This window comes from Felis catus, chromosome D2 (assembly GCF_018350175.1).
Source record: "Felis catus isolate Fca126 chromosome D2, F.catus_Fca126_mat1.0, whole genome shotgun sequence".
In the NCBI taxonomy this organism is placed as follows: Eukaryota; Metazoa; Chordata; class Mammalia; order Carnivora; family Felidae; genus Felis; species Felis catus.
The window spans coordinates 4741013-4759982 of record NC_058378.1 but is presented as its reverse complement, the minus strand read 5'-3'; the positions used below and the strand labels follow the sequence as shown (position 1 = coordinate 4759982).

General features: G+C 42.4%; 1 long non-coding RNA gene across 2 annotated transcripts in view; it reads left to right on the top strand.

The window, feature by feature from the left end:
- The first annotated feature begins 835 nt into the window (after positions 1 to 835).
- LOC102902289 overlaps positions 836 to 18970 on the top strand; it is a 111276-nt gene continuing 93141 nt past the window's right edge. The window contains exons 1-3 of one of the 2 annotated variants that reach the window (XR_006586821.1): positions 836 to 2601; positions 2936 to 3007; positions 17963 to 18077. This is a non-coding gene — a long non-coding RNA (uncharacterized LOC102902289). Of the gene's footprint in view, positions 2602 to 2935; positions 3008 to 17959; positions 18078 to 18970 lie in introns of both variants that reach the window. The other variant, XR_006586820.1, reaches the window with a different exon arrangement.

The following is an 18970-nucleotide window of genomic DNA, read 5'->3' as shown; positions in this document are numbered from 1 at the left end:
CCACTTGTAGAATTGGGGTGGATGGAGCCAAGAAGAATTTTTGCTTCCTCTCTGAATTGAAGGTTGTAGAGCAAGAAAGTGTTCATTTAATGTTTCACATACTTCAAATAATTTTAAATCATTGATTTGATTAAAAAGAAAAAGCAACAGGGGCGCTTGGGTGGCTCAGTCAGTTGTGCGTCCAACTTCGGCTCAGGTCATGATCTCATGGCTCATGAGTTTGAGCCCCGGGTCGGGCTCTGTGCTGACCGCTGGGAGCCTGGGGCCTGCTTCAGATTCTCTGTCTCCCGTTCTCTCTGCCCCTCCCCTGCTCATACTCTATCTCTCTCTCTCTCAAAATAAATAAATGTTAAATAAAGTAAAAAAAAAAAACACCCGACAAATTCTAATAAAATATTTAAAATTCTGGGGGTGCCTGAGTGTCTCAGTTGATTAGCGTCCAATTCTTGGTTTCAGCTCGGGTCATGATCTCGCAATTCATCAGATCGAGCCCCACATGGGGCTCTATGCAGACAGTGCAGAGCCTGCTTGGGATTCTCTCTCTTTCTATCTCTCTGCCCATCCTCTCTCTCTCCCTCTCTCTCTCTCAAAAATAAATAAACTTAAAAATATACTTGAGGGGAGCCTGGGTGGCGCAGTCGGTTAAGCGTCCGACTTCAGCCAGGTCACGATCTCATGGTCCGTGAGTTCAAGCCCCGCGTCAGGCTCTGGGCTGATGGCTCAGAGCCTGGAGCCTGTTTCTGATTCTGTGTCTCCCTCTCTCTCTGCCCCTCCCCTGTTCATGCTCTGTCTCTCTCTGTCCCAACAATAAATAAACATTGGAAAAAAAAATTTAAAAAAAATTTAAAAATATACTTGAAAATTTTTTCTTGATAGATGATGATTTTTAAAAAGAGGAAGTTTAAAAAGTGTTATGGGTTGACTGTCTGTATCCCCCCACCAAATTCATATGTTGAAATCCTAACCCCCACCGTGATTTTACACAGAAGTGGAGCCTTGGGGGATGATGAGGTCATGAGAGTGGGGCCCCGACGAGTGGTATTGGTGCCCCTATAAAGACCCCACAGAGCTCTTTCATCCCTGTAACCAGTGAGCGTATTGCAGGAGGAGAGCAGTGCGTGAACCAGGACGTGGGGCTCTCCCCTGACACCGGATGTCCCAGCGACTTGGTCTGGGACTGTGAGAAATAAACTTCTGTTGTTTCTACACCACCAGTTAGTGGTGGTTTGTTACGGTAGCTTGAACAGAGTAGAACAGGAAGCCAATGAGGATTTTACCAGAGACTCTGAATGGGTCTTCACAGTATTGCCAAGAGGTTTGTAAGCTGTGTTAGTTACACCCAACTTCATGTCAAAGTACATTCTTACACGGCAATATCTCTAATTATTTATTATAACAGCATGTCAGATGTGATTTAGGTTGATTTGAGAGAAATGGAAAAAGAGCCAAAGCGAGAAGAAAAAGGGGAAGTACAAAGGGACGAAAAAGGATATGTGTATATAGCATCTGCTATTTATTGGCATTTTAGAGCATTTTCTCTATGCCAGCTCCTAATTTTAGCACTTTACATAAACTGTATAATTAACTCTTCAAAACAACTTCAAGAGATAGGTGTTAATATTACTCCATTTTACAAATGTGGGTATTGAGAGACAAAAACACAGGCAACTTGCCCAAGGCCACAGAGCTGGGGAGGGTGAGGAGGTGAACCTTGAAAGTCTAGCTCTAGAAGTGGACTCCCAGCCACCACATCAGATTCCATTCAGCGTATGTAATAAAAGTTAGCATGGAGGACATTCACTGAAGTCAGATATGGCAAGACAGAATTAATACAAGAAAAGGTTACAGGAGGGAATCGCTTCTGGATCAACCCATTTTTTAATTACCACTAGGTGGCAGTGGTGGCTCAGGGCGTCTTAATTATTTTCGGGAGCAAGAGGGTTAAACAATAGGCCTTGGGGTGATTGTGGAATGAGAAACCATGCAACCTCAGTCATCAGTATGAGATGATTATAGATCAAATGTGACCCTTCACGGGACCTTTCTGACTCTGGCTTAAGACAAGTCATGGAATATTATTAATTAACATCTTCACCAGTTCTTTCTATAAACCTCACGATTTGTCAATTTGTTACTACAATTAGTAAAAATCATTGTCTTAATAAAGACATAATCCTGTGCCAAGTATCATGTATATATAAGTTAATAAAGGGACTCCATCTTTTTTCTCCAGGGTCATTATCACAAAGATGACAGTACAACTCAAGGTTAAAGTAAAATGGCAGTTATTAGAAATATGCATGGTTTTGGGCTACAATCAACTGATATTTAGCTAGGAAATCTAGGATTTACTGAGTGTAATCACTCTGAGTCCATGAAGTTCCTGAGAAGGAGATACTCACAAGAGGCAAACAGATGATAAACTAATTCCCACCCCTTTGTTAGGGTTGACTCCTACTAACTGCCCCCATTTGGAACTTGCTGGAAGACTGGACATTCACAGATGATCTGAACTCAAGCACCAAGTGGACCTTCTGCCTTCTTTTAGGGCCCTCTTGTTACTGCCAAGTGGTTTGCAAAATGGAATAAATGAGTTTATCTGTAAGTCTAAATTATTCTTCCTGGGCTAGCTGAGAGCTCAGGATGGCAGGTCTGCATGAAGGGGCCGGATTCTGGGTCACTTTCCCTGTGGAAGCAGGAGAAGAGCAGAAAGTGTAGGGGCAAAGACCAAGAGAGAGAGCCACACCAACCATGGGGACTCTTGGCAGTGAGCGGTCAAAGATTAGCAGACGTGGTCTAACGAACTGTTCTGGAAGCCTGTCCCATCAACTCCACGCTGAGGGAGGCAGTCAATAGTAGGTGGGGGGAGAATTGAGAATCATGCCCTTCTCCACCATACAAACAGATAAAACAATGTGCACTTTCTCTTTTCCAGGGCCGTGCTACTCACTGAGAGCCATCAGCCATCAGCAGCTAGCGAGCACTTGAAAATGTGACTGAGAAACGGGTAAGACTAAGAATTTGATTTGATTTTAATTCATTTCAACTTCAACACTGAAACAATATAAAGTATTTTTCTGTTAAACACAGCTTTGTAGTTTTGGTAAGACTCATTGCACATTAACCATGGGACTGCATAAGATACGGCTGCATCCTCATGGAGGTGTTGATAGCACATCTTTCCTGGTGCTACGAACACATGGACCGTCAGTTGAATCAGTGTCGATTGACTCAGTTGCGATGATTTTTGGAATGTATTTATGTATTTAGGCAGTGCGAGTTACAGTAATACCTATGTAAATTGTAACTGGTAATTAGATTAAAATATTTTAATCAAACTACACTTAATTTATTTTTAGTGCTTTTCAAATTTAAAATAAAGGCATATATCTGATGCAAAGTCCGTTGGAAAGAAAGAACTAGTATTTTGATGGGAACGGTAAACAAACAAACAAACTTGAATATATGTGCAGATGTAACAATACAAGGCAATTACATTTTGTTGGGCAAATCCAAAAAACCAATGTTCAGAGATCTTTTTAGCAAATGTATAGTAAGTCTGATAATTAAATGTCTAAAAAACACATTTTAAATGATTTTTAATAGGAGCTGAGCTTGTAACCTTGACAAGTTATAAAATGGATACTTGCACACAAAAAATCATGTTTAGATGGTAAAAGAAGTCATTATTTCTGTTACGGCAATTTTGTTAGTTATAAGAAAAAGGTTAAAAAATATATTTTATAAAAAAGATCTTCAAAGAAACTGTCAAACAATTACCAGTAAAACACAAATTCTTAAAAATATTAAAGATCAATTGGTTGAAAATCTGAGAAATGGAAATATTTTCTTTAGGTTTAGATAAGTCATGCAATATGAGATATTACTCACAATACCTTAGTTACAGTTTGTTTCAAAAGGCCTTCCAAGTTCTCACACACACACACACACACACACACACACACACACACACACACACAAACTATTAGCAACTCATGACCTAGAAAATTAAGCTGTGTTGTTCATTGTTTGGATTCTTACTTCTGTCAAGAAGAATTTTAAATAGGTTTCAAAAAATCAATTTCTGTCCTAATAGATTCTAGTTACATTAGGTCAAAAATTTAAATACAGGGGCGCCTGGGTGGCGCAGTCGGTTAAGTGTCCGACTTCGGCCAGGTCACGATCTCGCGGTCCGTGAGTTTGAGCCCCGCGTCAGGCTCTGGGCTGATGGCTCAGAGCCTGAAGCCTGTTTCCAATTCTGTGTCTCCCTCTCTCTCTGACCCTCCCCCGTTCATGCTCTGTCTCTCTCTGTCCCAAAAAATAAATAAACATTGAAAAAAAAATTTAAATACATTGGAATTTTTAAAGCAGGAGACTGATGCTTTCCTTATAGCTTCATTCGACTGTAAGGTGCACATTGGAGATATTTGCACTCTGTGTTCTGAGGGTCTTAAAAGTGTCATGAATGCAATTGTTGAAGTCACTCAAATGTAAACTTAAAGACCATCGATATACTTATATTCAAAGATCATGAACTATTTTATGGAACTATTGAAAGCAAAGACGATGGATTCATTAAATCTTGTGTTCTTTGCTACTGCTCATTACGTGAGTCGTGGGGGAATTTTACAAAGATTTCTCGTATTGTTACCTCCATATAAAGATATTTTGAAACAAAAAGAAATAGAGATGAAAAACAGCAGTGGAACTTATGTTTTCTCACTTCTATCACACTGCAGAAAAATAGGCAAAATTTGAAGTTCTAAGAAAAGGAAGTGTTTGCAACCTAGCTAGGCAGGTACAAGAATTTATGTCAAAACTGAAACTGTTCATAGTATAAATCAATAATAATTACTTTACACCGTTTTAATCTGGATCAGTATACAGGAGAGTTTTCATTGTAATTGCCAACATCATGTAAATTGTCTGCAAGAAGTAGGAGAAAAATTTGAGGAACACTCTTGATATTGATAAAGTTTTAGAATTGCTTTTCAACCTGTGAAATTCTTTGAATTTGATGTTGATAATATTGAGCTGACACAAGAGTTAACAACTTTACTTAATGTGGTAGATGTAGTTAGAAACTGAGCTACTTTTGCTTCAAAGACAGAGCAGTTATTCTAAGGAACGATGAATCAGTCTTGTCAATGTGGATGTGAATATTAACAGAAATGATTTTTTGTTACTTGCCTCAGTTATTGGAAAACATTTAAGGATGTTTGGAAATTAGGTATGTGAATCTGTTTTTTCGACTATAAATTTTATGAAATCTAAGTACAGATCATACGTTCCCAGTAAAAATTTAGCTCCCATGGAATACGTGCTGTAGCCTGTAAGTTTAATTTGCATACCAGGATTTCAAACACTTAGTACCAGGAAAAGAATGTAAAGTAGCTCATTCATACTCTAAAATATTGGTTATTTGTTGAAGTGATAATATATTTTAGGCATTGGGTTAAAGTATAATACTAAAATTAATCTCTCCTGTTTCTTTTTTCTTGTTTTGTAGTTACTATAAAATCTTAAATTGCCCCCATGGCTCTCATTAAACTTGTATTGATCCGCGCTGGCCTGGGCTGTGCTCAGAATTTTGGGGGAGCTGGGCTGAGCCCTGAAAAATTTTGTAGCCATGTTTTGATCTAACATCCTTACAATGTTTGATTCCAGAGTACAGTCTCAGAATGAAAGACATCGTGATAGCAGAGGGCTTTCCTGGTTTCTCATAACTTTTAGGCATACACTCCTGACAGACACCTGGGTGTGTAGTATCCCCATTATTTCCATACCCAGCAGCAATCCCTCAAATCTGGGACTGCCCTTCCGCATTCCCCCCTCCACCGCCCCAGTGCTGCGCCGTGTCCTTTGACTTTCTAAACAAAGCCTAGCCCCTGCGCCCCCCTTCACCAGCGGTCTTATCTTTTTTCCAGCCACGTCTCCCGAAAAGCTACTACTGCCTTCTTTTCCTTCCTCTTCCCCACGGCACACACATCTGCTGATGCTAATTGGCTTCCTTTAGGGTCTCTTAGAAGGAATCAGACATTCTAATCAACAGGGAGGTTATCATTTCGTCCATCTGGTTCCAAAAACTTTAAGGAGTTACTATCTACTTAATGAGAGACATGTCTCCTCACCTTCGTGTAAACTTACAAAGAGGAAAGAAAACCCAGTGGGTTCACTCTTCCCGTGCCTCCAATTTATGGCTCAGAAAAAAAAAATCAGAATTATTATGGAACATGAGTCAAAAAACTAAAGCAAATGGACATATTTATCAGGCAAGGACTGATTTAGAAAGTGTTTTTGAAGATTAGCATGCACAGAGGGACAAAGTCTAATGTTAAAAACATGCTCTGCAAAACTGAAATGTTATGTTATATCAAATTAAGTCTGAAATTGTTTTAATTGGTGTATACATGTGGAAACAATAGAAATCCATCAAGTAGAAAATACACCTATTCAATTCTGAATGCTCTCAGGAATTTCATGAATTATTTTATATTAGAATTCTAAGCAAGAGAATAATACAGGTCTTTTTCTTTTCTAGCGGAAGTATTTTTGCAACGGTTTTCATGTAAATATTCATATTATGCTATTTAGGGTAATCGCCCCATTTTCTGATTTTTTTTTAGGTCAGAATATGTACAGTTCTAAGATTACTGTCCTTTAAAGAGAACATATTTTGCCTCTTGTCTAGGCTGATCACTTAATGCCAAAGAAGATACGCATCTCTCTGAATATTACCTCTAGGTTTTCTTCAAATCGAGATAATAATACGTTATCTCCTGGGGTTATTGGGGGGGTTAATGTGATGGCGTGCCTAGCACAGAGATAAGCAAATATTGTTATCTGTTCTCATCTCACACCTGATCACTGATGGCATATTCACACCCCAGATCATTGTCAAATAGCAACATTTATCAGGACCTGTCCTTTCAACCAGTGGAGTCACATCATAATCCCGTTTAACCGAGGCAGCTTAAACTCTGCATCCTGTGGAAAAGGGCAGAGAAGTAACAGTTTTCTTGACCCGTGATGTGACCATCACTGACTAGGATTACACAGTTTAAAGATCTTTTTCATACAACATACCTTATTTCCGGAGTAAGACCGGTTATCGGGCTAACCCAACGATAGTATTTTTTGACAGTTGTTAAGAGTGTAATGTATTTGTGGGTAACTTAAGGAATGTTCAAAGATAAATTTTATAAATGTAGAATTTACCTCAAGTGCTAATTTCAGAACCTGATTCTGACATTACATGGGACTCTACTAGATTGGGCAAAATCCACCTTTTGGCAATTTCTCTTCATTATTGTGAGTCTTTTACCTTAGAATCATTAAGTCTCTTCCTGTCTCACACAGACATGAGAGGGAAGCCTGGAAGGGTTTTGTAAATGCTTTTAGTGCCTTGTACCTTTGTGTGGGTTCAAAAAGCATTGGCAGTTACTGAGAGTTTGTGTGGGTTTTTTTTTTAAATCTTTATTTATTTATTTTGAGGTGGGAGGGAGGGGGAGAGAGAGAGAGAGGGAGGGAAAGAGGGAGGGAGAGAGAGGGGGCCCCAAGCAGCCTCCACACTGTCAGCATAGAGCCCAATTTGGGATCTTGATCTCATGAACCATGAGATCATGACCTGAGCCAAAACCAAAAGTCAGACACTCAACCAACTGAGCCATCCAGGTGCCCCTGAGAGTCTTTGAACAAGAAATGTAACTGAAATGATATTTTTTTAAAGACATTAAGCTGCTTTTTAAAATATTTTCCCCAAATATTGTTGCCTTATAACTCTCAAAGCAAGAATCGATTGCTTGTATTGCTTCAATGGGTACAATAGAGAATGAAGTCATGCTCAATTTGGAGTTTCAAATTCAAGGTTTTTTGTTTGTTTTGTTTTGGTTTTGGTTCAGAGCAAAACAGTATCTACGAAGTCAAGATTTTGTGAGGGGAAAAAACAGATTCTTAAATCCTAAAACTTCCTTCTTATATCAAGAATGGAACTTGAGATCAAGGCAGAGAACTTTGCTCTCCAATTCTATGAAAAAAGTATATGTTAAAGCACGTTTCTTTTCAGGTAGAGATGGGAGTAGAAAGCTCTTCCACCTCTGAGATTAGGAAATGAGAGGCTGTAAAAACCAAGCGACCTAAGTGAGTGAGGATGAGCCCAGGGGCCCTTGGGGGGAGGGTTGGGAAAAAGGAAAGGCAGCAGGATAGAAACTCTCATTGGGATTCCAGATCGAGCGAGGGGAACCAAGTTTCTGCTCTGCTTCCCTTTGCTTCATGACATCAGCATGTTGGGTCGGTACAGGCAGAGGTAGGGTCTAGATGTGTAGACTTGGGGCAGCGAGCACCCAACCTGCAGCCCCTACGTGACATGGAAAAGGTCCCCATGTCCCAGAATGACTGTGTGAAGGAAGAAGGTGGCTGAGAATTGAAAGGAAGCAGAACTAAATGAAATTATGCTTAACTGCCAAAAAGTCACCACGGCTCAGGGTGAGAAAACCCGTGCAAAGTCAGAGATCCCCAAGAAAAGGCCACCAACTGTCAGAGAATCTACACAGCCAGAAAGACTCTAAGTGTGGAGCCTAACCAGCACACGGAGTCTGTTGAGCTCCCTGGGCGCGGTCATGCTGTCTACCTTGACAGGCCAGACCTCAGCACCATGATGCATAGACACGCCGGCAAGTGTGTGGGGAGAGGAGAGACCGTGGATGCCAAGACCCATCGGTTATTCCTCGGTCAGAGTCGGCAGGGCTAGCAGAGCGTGACACGTGGATCCAAGTTCCCTTTCCGTGTCCTCACGAGATTGCATGTCCTTAGATAGGTTAAGGATTTAAGAGACTGAATTAACCCAAGAGCCTTTTTAACCTAACAAGAGACAAAGTTACCATTCATCATGAGATTTCATCATCAAATCTTAGGGTTTTTGATAATAAATAAAATGTGTTTTATTTTTAATCAGAGAAATAGAGGATCGAAGGCACAATGAGGCTCCTCGTAGAACACAATAAATTACTCTTTTTGCGCAGATATCTAAACTGTAGTGTGCGAATTTTAAACTTGCTCTAGGAGTACCTGAGTACTGTTTAATCCTCCTCTTTCCTGCCTTATGCAAACCCAACATGGTCTGCGTATGTGTAATGTAATCTTTATACCATCTCTGCTGGCAGTAAAGATTAGAATGTTAGAAATTCAACGGATGCAGTCAAATATCAAAATGTTACTTTGAATATAGAATGAGACATTGGACATCTTTACATGTGAATCAGATAAGAGTAGAAAAGAAAAGCTATTTGTTCAGAAGAACTGTCATTACTGGATGCTGGTGTATTGACGTGGTTATTTTAACTGCCGTCCTACAGTATGAATGAGGCAAACCCCACAGCTTGTTACAAGGGCAACTTAGCAGTTAGACACGCCCCTGCCCCCGCAAAACAATGCCCCTGCTTGAGAAGGTAATTGACAGCCCCACACACTATGATCCTTTATGACCTGGGGGGGAGTCTCCTGCAAGTTAGTTTTAGTTATTTGATGACACATTTCTCCTGATCCACAGCATCTTTCTCTTTTCCTCCTCCATTCACATTAGACCGAACCTCAAAATGAATGTTGAATAAATCATTTCATATTCTTGTCTTACAATCTCATCTACTTTTTAAAAAATCTCCATTCATTTGCTGTTCAGTCATGCCTTTTATTTTAAGAAGCTAAGGAGGCAAATGGTTTTTAATTGCCTTCCAAATATTTACATCCTATACATCCTGTGATTCAGCAATTACACTTATCAGTTTTCCACCCCCTGCTAACGTAACCACAACATTGTCACGAGGAAATCATGGGGGAAAATGCTGTAGCACACTCATTCAGCTTTGGATGTAGTAGAGGAAGAAATGCCATCCCTCCCTAACTTGCACTGCAAAATTATTTTCCACCCTTAGGGGCAAATGGTCTCTTCCCACCACTGATGGGCCACCACTGTGGCAGGATTGAACGGTTCCCTCGGAAATGCCAAAAAGATTGTTCTCTTACAATGCTGTGTCCAGTAAATACTTGAGTTGTGCCTGTAATTGCCCTAAAATGCACTTCCTGCTGTGTTTGCTTATGTCCGAGAGCAGTTTAGAAGGTCAGCCTGAGAGCTTTAATAGCCTGGATTACTTGTTATTTGGTAATGGAGTAGCCAGGATAAGAGGTGATAGTTAATATTTGCGCCTCATTTATTGAAGAAATGCTTCTGGAACTCTTTCACAGGATGATGATGTCATTCATTCTGATTCAGGTGTATCTTTAGGGTATTAAGTTATTGGTGTTGTTTTCAGGAAATACACAGCAAGCACAGAATTTCTTGCTCACAAATAGACCTTTCTAGTAATCTGAGTGGAGGGTAAATCTATGTACGTTCCGTGCCTCTGAGGTTTCCTGGCCTTTTCCCTGGACTCTTGCTCCTGGGATGGACTAGATTTGGAATCTGAAAATAGCAACACCAGTGCAGGCTGCCTGAGGAGTGTCATGTGGTTCTGCCTGAGGACGTGATGAACCCTTGCCTGAGGCCCCGGGCCATTCTGAAAATCACCGAGGAAGAGGCACAGCAGTGTTGGGTTTGCTTGGGACAACAGTGACCTCCAGTGCTAATACACTTCACAGGGACAGCCCGGAATGGCGACATCGCATCATTTCTTGGTAAATGAACAGACGTGATGACAAGGGAAATGTGGTTAGGAAGAGTGTCCTCGTGAGTCGCTGCTAACAACGGGGGCAAATGACAGTCCAGGTTAGAGAGAACATTCCCGCGTGGCACCGCCCAGCAGGAAGCACCTGCTTTCCCAGCCTCACTTCCGAGAAACAATGGCAGGACGCCAGGCTGCCTGCACTCTCTCGGCTTATCTCCTGGGACATGTAAATGGAGATGGTGGTGCCCTCCCGCCAGCTGACATTGATGCCTCAGGCTGGGCCTTGATGGTTCTGGAGTTCTCTCTTCCCTGGGTGTAGGAGACAGTTTGAGACACCACTAAAGATACAGAAAAGACCAAGCGGCTTGTAACTAGGATTATTTAAGATTGCATTCATTGCAGGCCGTCTTCTCTCCAGACAAAGATTCACTGCTTGATGCTCTTTTGGTCCCAGCCAACAAGCATTGAGAAAGCCATGTGCCATCTACCTTGTTCGTCACACCATGTGACAGCATCATCATTGCCCTGTGTTGGAGAAGAACTACTTTCTGATGCTACATTATGAAGCTTTGTCTGTTGACTTTAATTTAGCAATAACTGCTCCCTCAAAAACTATCCCCAGATCCATCCAGAATGTGTTAGGTGCCGGTTACAAGTAGGCACCGTGGTAGTCCCTGCTCAGACATTATCTTCAATGTTTGCATCATCCACATGACGTAGGTTTTGTCTCCATTTTATGGATGAGGAAAATGAAGCTGACAGAGGGCTCAAAAATTTGCCAACAGTGGGAATCGCAGGTTTGAACCCAGACTCTCTGGCACTACCATGCCCTTTCTGTACAAATGGAATGCAGAATCCTTAGCCACACGGGTCACATTTCGAGGACTCGTAAAGGCCATATAGGGGGGCCTCCCTCTTGGGAAGAGTCTGTGGAGGTTAATTTTGTAGGTCAACTTGACTAGGCATTAAGGTCTCCAGACAGTTGATTAAATACTGTTTCTCTCTGTGTGTGTAAGGGTGTTCTGGGAAGAGATTAGCATTTGAGGAGGTAGAGTGTCCCCAGCATAGATGGGCACCACCCAATTGGTTTGGGGCCTAAAAGCGATAAAAAGGCCGAAGAAGGTTGGTTCTGCTCTCTGCTTGACTGTTGAACTAGGACATGGGTCTTCTCTTGTCCTCAGAGCTGGTTCTCAGGTCTTTGCACTTAGACTGGACCTATGCCCCAGCTCTCCTGGATCTCTACCTTGCAGGTTGAGGATCAGGGAACTTCTCAGTCTCCACAATTACATGAACCAATACCTTAAGACAAATCTATTTGTGTGTGTGTGTGTGTGTGTGTGTGTGTGTGTGTGTGTATTCTCTTTGTATATGTATATTCTCTGTGTGTGTATATATATATATATATATATATTCTCTTTATATATACATATTCTCTTTATACACACACACACACACACACACACAGAGAGAGAGAGAGAGAGAGAGAGAGAGAGGGAGAGAGTATATATATTCTATTGGTTCTTTTTCTCTAGAGAACCCTGAGTACCAGTTACAGTTTTTATTTAATACTTTTATATCCATAAGACACACAAACTACATGTAAACCTAAGGAAGTTTTAATCTCCTAATCTCCTTTAAATGACTGTAGTTTTACCATCTTTGCTGTGGGGCTGGGCATAGTTTTAGAGACATGTCAGGTCCTTCCTTTATATTTGTCTTAAATGGAAAGATGAACACAAAATTGCCCTGCCCCCGAGTTTTGTTCCCTTTCACTTCCTTTGAAATGCTGTAAGAGGACTGCTGGAATTACATTTTCTAGGAAAGCAGATGCACATGGCGACTTCCCCTGGATTCTACACAAATGGGGTTCTGTGGAAGGTCGGGACCAAGTCTTTCAGATCTTTGGTCACCCCAAACACCTAGTACAATGATCTAGACATAATGAAGGCCCAAAAGAAACTGAATTTGAAGATATATAGGGTTTTCTTCTGTGCCTTTTAGCTAGTAGGAAAGTTCTTTTATTTCCCAACGGCAGGGAGAAGTGTCTTTGCCCTTTATGTCCAGTCCCCTTTTTCTCAGATGAGCAAGGCCTTGCGCTCTGAAGAATCAAGCAATCCCTGTCGTCTCAGAGAAATTCAGATAGGAGAACACTTACCCTTCACTGTAATGAATGGATCTTGGAAGATTCAAGCACCCAGTAGAGAAAAAGGGACCGTGGATGAGAGCTGATGCAATTGAATACACTTCTAAACACATAATTTCAGCACAGCACACAGTGAGTGACCTGATGTACCAGAGCCCATCTTTTAGGTCTTGGTGGCCTTTTGTGACACAAATCACAGGACATGCAGTTTGGAGCAAGAAAATAAAATTTCTGCTGAACTGTATGTCCTGTGAGAACAGGGGCCACGGCCGTCTTGTTGGCTCCTGGGTCGATAGATCTCAGTACCAAGACTGGCATATGATGCATGCTTGGTAAAATTCATAGAGGCGAATGAATCAGCGAGCAGGTAAATGTTGTGTAGGGACTTTAACCTGGAAGAGCTGGAAAGGTCCAAAGTGGAATCTAGAACAGGAAACGTCCGCCAGCTCTTCCTGACCACGTGAGTGTTGCACCGTCGGCCACAGCAGCCTCCAGCCGCACATGGCTACGCACATTTCATTAATAAAACCCAAGTGACAGGGACACTCAGTTTCTCAGTCTCACTAGCCACATTTCAGACCTGCAGGGACAGAGCAATCTGGTGGTGAGCATAGGTACGGCGCAAATACGGAACGTCTCCGTTAATGTTCAGAGTCGATTGGGCAGTGCTTCCCTAGGCTCAGAGGTTTAAGGAAAGAAAAGCCAAGGATGTCCTTGTGGGTTTTTTTCATTATAGGATCCATCCCAGCTCACAGGTAAGAAGGTGTGCAGGGCCCAGGGCTTTACGAGAGTTCTAGAATGTGATATACGTCTGGCTGGGGAACATGACATGCTGTGTTTCACAACAGCAAAATGGCAAACAAAACGTCGGGAAGGAAACGCTGTAAGGTGGGCCGTGGTCTTCAACACATCCCCTGTTCCGTCCTGTCTCTGCTTGTCAGCATTAGGCCTCGGGGACACTGACCTCGTCCTTCTGGGACTCCTAGGACTGGAAACAAATTTTTAAATTAAAAAAAAAAAAGGAAAAGGAAAGAAACTTTTTCTTTTTTTTTTTTTTTCAACGTTTATTTATTTTTGGGACAGAGAGAGACAGAGCATGAACGGGGGAGGGGCAGAGAGAGAGGGAGACACAGAATCGGAAACAGGCTCCAGGCTCTGAGCCATCAGCCCAGAGCCCGACGCAGGGCTCTGACTCACGGACCGCGAGATCGTGACCTGGCTGAAGTCGGATGCTTAACTGACTGCACCACCCAGGCGCCCCGGAAAGAAACTTTTTTTATTACTGCAAAAGTTCACTGACACAAATGTAAAAAATGAAAATGAATAAAGGTGTAAAAATGAAAATCTGTTACCTCTTGAGTTTTACAATATCTTCTTTGTCCTTTTTCTATGCACTTGTATATGATAAATGCATTAAGAACCATTTCCATGATGTTGTTCTTTTAAAATTTTTTTTTTAATGTTTCTGTATTTTTGAGAAGGAGGGAGACAGAGTGCAAGTGGGGGAGGAGCAGCAAGAGAGAGGGAGACACAGAATCCGAAGCAGGCTCCAGGCTCTGAGCTGTCAGCACAGAGCCCAACCTGGGGCTTGAACCCAGAGACTGCAAGATCATGACCTGAGCCAAAGTCGGATGCTTAACCAACTGAGCCACCTAGGCACCCCTCTATGACATTGCTCTTAAACTTTCCTCTTATTAATGAGGGCATTTTATTACATTTGGTGGATATATTATAGATTACTTAACTGTCTCGTCATTGGATATTTAATTTTTGATGTCATGATTTTTTTCCTCATGAACACTCATACGATAAATGTCATTGCACAAAATGTATATATCCTTACAGTTGTTATGAGAGCTAGGGATTCTGGATCAAATTGTAAGCAAAAATTTAAGTCTTTTTGACAAACATTGCCAAATCTACCTTCTGTATTCAAATTTATACTTGTGTCTGCCCACTGAATTTTTACTAGAAGAATGCTCTTCTTGCAAAACTGTACATAGAGGAGTTGAAGTTGACTGTTACTCTTGGGGCTCAACTCGTGGAGCGTGATAAAGGTAGATTTTGTAATGGAACCAACATGAGTCTGCTCCTTGGTAAGACACAGATACAACAGGTGTGGATGTCACACCAAGTAAAATTTATATGCAACAAGTAAGGAGATCACAGGGAATGACTTCCAAAGCCCTGGCTCTCTGGGCAGGGAATGGGTTCCTTTGTTTAGGGTTAGGAGGGATTTTTAGATAGGGGAGCCTCGTCATCATCTGTAGACGCAGACATAGGGTCGTGCGTATGTCCTAGGGAAACCTGCCTGCACACACGCTGTGTGTTATGTAATGAGACTTGTGCTCCTCCTTGGGCGGAGATTTTAGTATTGCAGCGAGTAGAGGTAGTTGTCAGTCTTTCTAGAGGTCACACCGTGGTCCATTGGCTCAGGTGTGAGTAAGGGGTTGAGCTCAAACTGGTCAACATGGTCTGGGCTGGTTGGAGGTCTTGTCAGGACAGTCACTCGCTTGCTCACTTGAGGGAAGGTTTTGCTTTCCATTTGCCTGAGTTAAGAGATAAGCTGGAGAGAGGAGCTCAAGGGAAAATGTGAGATAAAGGTCGGTGAATGCAAGCAGATGGGCAGTCAAGGTCAGGTACTGAAGTCTGGCAGGTGACAATTTGAGTGGTTGAGATCTTACCATGATACCTAGTGAATAAATCATTATGCCCCAAGAATCTATCATGGTGAAGACTTCATGAAGCTGTAAAATGTTGATAAGAAAGTTTAGAGGAAAAGTGGTTACATTTTGCATCGTTGTCGTTTTTGTTTGTTTCAATAGATAGTCAAGGTCAGGTTGTGCATAGCAGGGATGGAGACCTCATACTGGAACATATTTAGGATTTGATGTTGTGTGTTGGAGCAGGTGAGAGGCAGGGTGTTTCTTGCTGTCAACAATTGGGAAACTCCACTCCATCGTTGCCCCAGAATGGAGGCAGGGTGTGCTTTTTGTCCAAAATGACATGTTCAGTTACCATCTTTGAGTGTGTGCCGACTCTGGCATACTTGGATTCCTGGGCCAAAGTGGCATCTGTGGAAGAAATACAATCTTACTGCCTTTTCTCCTTCAGGCCCTTATCACTTGATTTACATCTCCAATTAACTTCGTACATTTACTTCGTGTTTTACTGGTAGGATGATACACTTTTGTCATTCCCCAGGGTGGAATTATTGAAGCCGTGTATACTGGGTTCTTGGCCTGCCCTTAACTCCGTGTCTGTACCTTTCCCAAAGACAGTGACTGATACAAGGATTCAGCGTTGCCTTTTTCCTAAGTCCCCCTTCCAGTAATGCTTCTCACTGGTCTTTTTGAGAACACCTTTTTAACATGTATGGAAGAGAAGCTACTTTGAATAGTAAAATGAGTACATGCATAGACTCCAGAGCATTTTTCTGGCTTCATGTCTGCTGTGCTCCTGGCTGGTTGTGTGACTTGGGATGCGTTACTTGTTTGGCCCCTCTGTCCTTATCTGTAAACTTGGGACACAAATAGTACCTGCCTGACAAGATTATTAGGGCCCTCTACATGAATATCTGGAGAGTTCTCACAACGGTGCCTGGCCCTCAGTGAGTGTCGGCCGTTGGTCCTGCAGTCTTTCCTCTCACCTGCCAGTACTTTCGGGGCGTGTTTGTGTCTTTTCCTGCCCACCGATTCATATTTTATTGCTTTTCTTTTGTAAGAGATTTCAGATGACCCTTTTAAATCCTATTTCCCCCACTTATAATGGATCAGACATTTAGGGTTCCCTTGTGAGGATGGTCCTTCATTGAGACTGAATAATAACATGCCATAATGTTAATAATTGCTAACACTATTTGAGCACTTAATTACGAACCACAAATGATACTAAGGACTGCACCTGAAGTCTCCTTTAAGCCTCACAAAAGTCCTGTAAAGTAAATACACCTGTTACTCTCATGTTAAATAAGAGGTTTGAAAGATGAAGCCCCTTTCCCAGGCTCTACAAGTAACGACAGAGCCAGCCTAGGAGCTGGGTCTGTCTGAAGCTTTTTGAAACCACCCTCCTCCTGCTTTTCACCCTGTTTCATGCTCCCGGTAGATCTGAAACTCAGTTTAGCATTTAATTAGTCATCTTCCATCAAGACGCTGCTGCCATTGATGATGACACTGTCGCTAGCAAAGCAACGGTAAACACAGCCGCTCTTGACCGAGCACCTGCTATCGCCAGGTGGCTGCTGGCCCTTACACCCATCAGACTAGACGCACCAGGAGGCCCTCAGACTGAGCGGGCTCTAACCATGGCAGCCCCTGGGCAGACCCCACTCCAAGCCTGTAAATGCTTTAGGCTACAACAGAGAAATACTAAGGACAACCAATCACTAAAAGACAACTAAGCTTTAAGCCCTAGCCAAACAATTTTCTTTCTTTGCTTCTGCACTTTCTCCCTGTACACCTTTTCCCTGCACATCTAGCCCCTGCGGGTCTTGCTTCAATCAACTCTTAAGATTTTCATATGCCCAAGTTTATCTTCTAATAGGTGTGGAAATAATTTTCCAGGCCTGAGATGGGGCCGCTGTCACCCCGAGTGCCGCGTCGGCAAACCGAAAGAAACCTTAGATGATTTTTGAGTCCCTGTAGAGACCCCACGTTTAGGCAGTAAGTCTGTGGTGTAACCAGTCAGTCCCCAAATTCCAGGCCACTTCTGGATCTTCTCACCCAAACACGGTTGGGTATGTGGCCCTGGGCAGCCAGATATTCTCTATTGTCTCTTTCGTGCCTTTATCTTATAAAGGCTTCTTGTTTTAGCCTCCTGTTGGTGTTCTCTAGACCCTTGAGAATGGAGACTGCTCACTTCCTGCAGTCTTTTTTTTTTTTTTAATTTTTTTTCAACGTTTATTTATTTTTGGGACAGAGAGAGACAGAGCATGAACGGGGGAGGGGCAGAGAGAGAGGGAGACACAGAATCGGAAACAGGCTCCAGGCTCTGAGCCATCAGCCCAGAGCCTGACGCGGGGCTCGAACTCACGGACCGCGAGATCGTGACCTGGCTGAGGTCGGACCCTTAACCGACTGCGCCACCCAGGCGCCCCTTCCTGTAGTCTTAAATAAAGTCTGTTTGCATCAACTAAAGTGTCTTCTTTATTCCTTTTTAGCAGTTTTTGGTGATGAAGAAGGAGATCTGATGCTGACTGCTAACAGACTATGGGACAAGGAGATGAACCTGCTAAAACCCTCAAGCTCACTGTTCCTCATTATTGCTAGAGGCCAAGGGTAAGTCACTCTCAGATTTGAGCTCCGCTCCCTTGTGTGCAGCTCTCTGATCCAAACTAACTTTATTTAAAACATCCATGTATATGTGCATAACTATGACTATGACTATAACTATAACTATAACTATATATATATATATAGAGAAAGCTATATATTGTCCCCAGAAAGGTTCTGGGACCCCTTTATGGGGTTTGTTAAAGTTTCCAGAAAGTTTCTAGAGACCTCAGAAAGGTTCTGAGGTGTGTTAAGATTCCCAGAAAATTCTGGGGTCCTGGAAAGGGTCCTGGGTAGTTAATATCAGGGGTCCATGGCAGATAGCAGTGGTTAAAACACTAAAAACCGGGAGGTCCAATCCTGTAATGGGGGGGGGACTCGACTCACCCAGTTTCAACTTGGGGACATGGATAAATAATTAAGACAAGAAATTGGACTGTTTAGACCCTCAAATCAAAATCTAAATCTAATGAGGCATGAATCAGACTATTAAAAGCCATCAGGGAGTCCACTGCTGTAGAGAAATCTTCTCATGAAACAATCATAGGTCTGTCGCTCATGGGAATCTAAGAAGCCCAAGCTACAGAATTGCCGGGTGCATGTAGAGCTGTTAGATGCCTGCTACCTAACTCTCAAGAGTCCTGTGCTAGGGCACATTGGTCACAGAACAGGTTAGATTGATTTTAGGTCACCTGCCAACCTCAAGAAGATGCCTGTGCAGTGAGGTGCACCATAAAAGACCTCCCAGCCTGAGGCGGGGTCCAGGGAAAATGGGCAGGAGCCAGCAAAAGGTGAGAGTTCTTGCCAGAGTCTGCTCTCTCTCACATCTCTGTAGTTCCCTGACAAGAGAGGAAGTTGACGCTTCACATTATCCCTTCCTTTCCAAATCCAGACTCCTG